The sequence below is a fragment of the Lygodium microphyllum genome, chromosome 18 (genome assembly GCF_053477565.2).
Source record: "Lygodium microphyllum isolate KBCC chromosome 18, Lygodium_microphyllum_v1.1.10, whole genome shotgun sequence".
Taxonomy (NCBI): domain Eukaryota; kingdom Viridiplantae; phylum Streptophyta; class Polypodiopsida; order Schizaeales; family Lygodiaceae; genus Lygodium; species Lygodium microphyllum.
This window is the reverse complement of record NC_141152.1, coordinates 118,661,927-118,664,770: the sequence shown is the minus strand read 5'-3', so window position 1 is coordinate 118,664,770 and position 2,844 is coordinate 118,661,927. Positions and strand designations below refer to the sequence as shown.

The following is a 2,844-nucleotide window of genomic DNA, read 5'->3' as shown; positions in this document are numbered from 1 at the left end:
AGAACGATCCAGGATCGGATGCTGGGAGCATTTGGAAAAAAGGAATCACACCTTAGTAGTTGGTCATACAATCGGCCTCCGAAATGTTTGTGATTGTACACTTAGGTACATTATCTGATCTCCTTTGTTCAAGGAACTAATTCAAGGAAAAACACTTAATGCTTTAGGTAAAAAGCCTGGAGGGAGAGGCGTTACCTCCGACTGTCTGCTTGGCCCTATCCAAGGGGGTTGTTAGCCGCGCTAGGTATATGGACCTAGCTCGACACGAGAGGTCTCTCCATGGGTACTGCTTGGAGCGAGAGGATGCTTGGGTACCAAGGGAGGCTCTGGCTGTAAACTCCTTCCCTCCGGATCCTGCACAAGAGGTTGACATAACTCGAAATGGGATTTTGAGGCCCGTGTACTAATCAACGGGTGGAACGTGGAGCAGCAATCTTGTAGATTACTGGGATAGCCTTTGGGCATGATATTGGATGTACTCCAAAATTATGATAAATAAAGAACAAATATTTGAGAAAAAGGAACTTGCTTGATATTGTTTTTGTGTCAGTGCCTAAGTTACGTGAAGGAACCAGTGATTAAATCGATTAATTAAGGAAGCTACTTTTGCATGCCAAACATAATGTGGTAGATAAATAGATAACTAAAGCAAACTGAGGAAAGTGCGGTGGATGTCGTCCTATAGAAGGGTGGTCCCAGTTAGCTGGGAACTTTTCTCAAAAGATGAGACAACGAGACTATGAAAACCTAGCACCAGTAGAGTTAGAATCACGATTTATTCTATTTTAGGGGAAAGGAATGGGACTATGCCTTATGGCAGAGAGGTTGAACTTCGCATCCCTCTCGTTTCCCATTCTCCATGAACCAAGTGCAGCAAGAATCCACTTCGACTCTGTGTTCCTACGTAAAGTGGTTCATCTGGAGCTCGACGCTAGCTTCTTCCTAGAGACCTTGCTGATAGGAAAGGAACCCTGACCTCAAGTCGATCCTAAGTGGGAACGGCCGACACTTCCGCTCGGGGCAGACTCGGGAAGACCTAGATTGCAAACCCTATGACATTCCTTGCAAGTGCCAGGCAGTGCTTTCTAGACTCTCTTCCCGATGGGCTACTAAGATGTGTCCCTTAAGCAGACGAGCAGACATGTTACATTACCATCCCCAAACTGATGGTCAAACAGAATGAGTCAATCAAGTCATTGAAGATATTCTTAGGGTAAACTGCTATCGCGAACCCAAAAAGTGGATTCAATACTTACCTATGGTTAAGTTTTCCTACAATGCTTCTTACCAGCAGAGTAGCTAGATGATCCCTTTCCAAGCATTGTATGGGCATGATTATCGTACCCCTTTGAACTTCTTAGATCCAACTTTGAGGGTAGAAGCTTCAAGACCAATGCTGGAAGACATGGATGATCAAATCAAATCAATAAGACAAGACATTGAAGCTGCCAAGGATAGACAGAAGACTTACGTTGACTTGAAATGGCAAGACAGATCCTTCGTCGAAGGTGATATGGTCTTCATCTGCGTACGCCCTAAAAAGAGTTCACTGTCCTTGGGAGAGTACAAGAAGCTAAGTCCGAGGTATTGTGGATCTTATTAGATCACCAAGTACCTAGGGCCTAATGCTTACAGTCTACAGCTGCCCGCAACTCTAAAGATTCATAATGTATTCCATGTTAGCCTATTGAAAAAGTATCTACCTAATCTTAATCATGTACTTGACGATCAACAAATTGTACTGCCTAACCAAGGAGTCCTTGACCTACGGCCTGATAGAATCCTAGATGTTAGGGACAGGCATTTGAGATCAAGGACCTTGAGAGAATACCTCATCCACTGGAAAGATTATCCAAAAGAAGATGCCACCTGGATGGATGAAAATACTCCCAACCAACAATACCCCCAGGTCTTCTTGAGATGAGGACATCTCAATTCCTCTAAGGGGGATAGGATGTAATATCCCTCGTGCCTCCCCCATGAGAACCCCCCCTTAATTTTTTTAAAAATTTAGGACAAATTTTTTTATTCTCTCCCTCTCTCCCCCTGCCAACTGCATGGTGGGGAGAGAGAGAGAGAGTGAGTGAGTGAGTAAAGTAAGAGAGGGGGCCATGCAGCCCCCCTAGGTGGAAGGGGTGTCGGCCGTTAATGGTTGTCTCCCCCCCCCCCCCCCCCCCCCTTACCACCTCCCCACCACCATATAAGGGGAGGCAGCCCCCTCCCTTGTGGCCTTCAGTAACCCCCTCTCCGTGTCAGTAGCCTCCCATCCCTCGTGAACAACGCCCCCCTCGCCGTCTGCAGCGCAGCCCCCCCATCATCATCACGAGAGAGAGAGAGAGAGAGAGAGAGAGAGAGAGAGAGAGAGAGAGAGAGAGAGAGAGAGAGAGAGAGAGAGAGAGAGAGAGAGAGAAAGAGAGATAGGGAGAGAGAAAGAGAGAGAGAGAGAGAGAGAGAGAGAGAGAGAGAGAGAGAGAAGCTTCTTTTTCCCCCTCCTTAAAGAGAGGCCACACACCCCTCTATTAATTCCGGAAATACACCCCTCCCCTTCATTATCTCTTCCTCCACTCGAGGAAAGGCGGCGAGAATTTTTCATAGGAGAGTGCGAGAACTCTATCACTTGTACACGCGACTTCGAGTATGGCCCTGAAGCGTGGTTCCACAAAAAAGGCCGGAAACCCTGCAAGTGTGGATGGAGGTTCGAATCAAGGTGGCACCGCAACCGCAAACGGTTCATCAAGCATCAATACCACTGGAATCAAGACATCACTCCAAACCCAGGTTACTCTATTGTTAAAACATAGGTTATAATTATCATGGTGAAAATCATATTCACATGCATCACAT

General features: G+C 46.4%; 1 long non-coding RNA gene across 1 annotated transcript; it reads right to left on the bottom strand.

Annotated features, from left to right (window-relative positions):
• Positions 1-211: 211 nt before the first annotated feature.
• On the bottom strand, positions 212-1,544 carry LOC148021302 (uncharacterized). Its single transcript, XR_015694733.1, has 3 exons — positions 1,472-1,544; positions 1,345-1,396; positions 212-354 (listed from the first exon to the last, which is right to left on the bottom strand). It is a non-coding gene; the product is annotated as an uncharacterized LOC148021302 (long non-coding RNA).
• Positions 1,545-2,844: the final 1,300 nt, after the last annotated feature.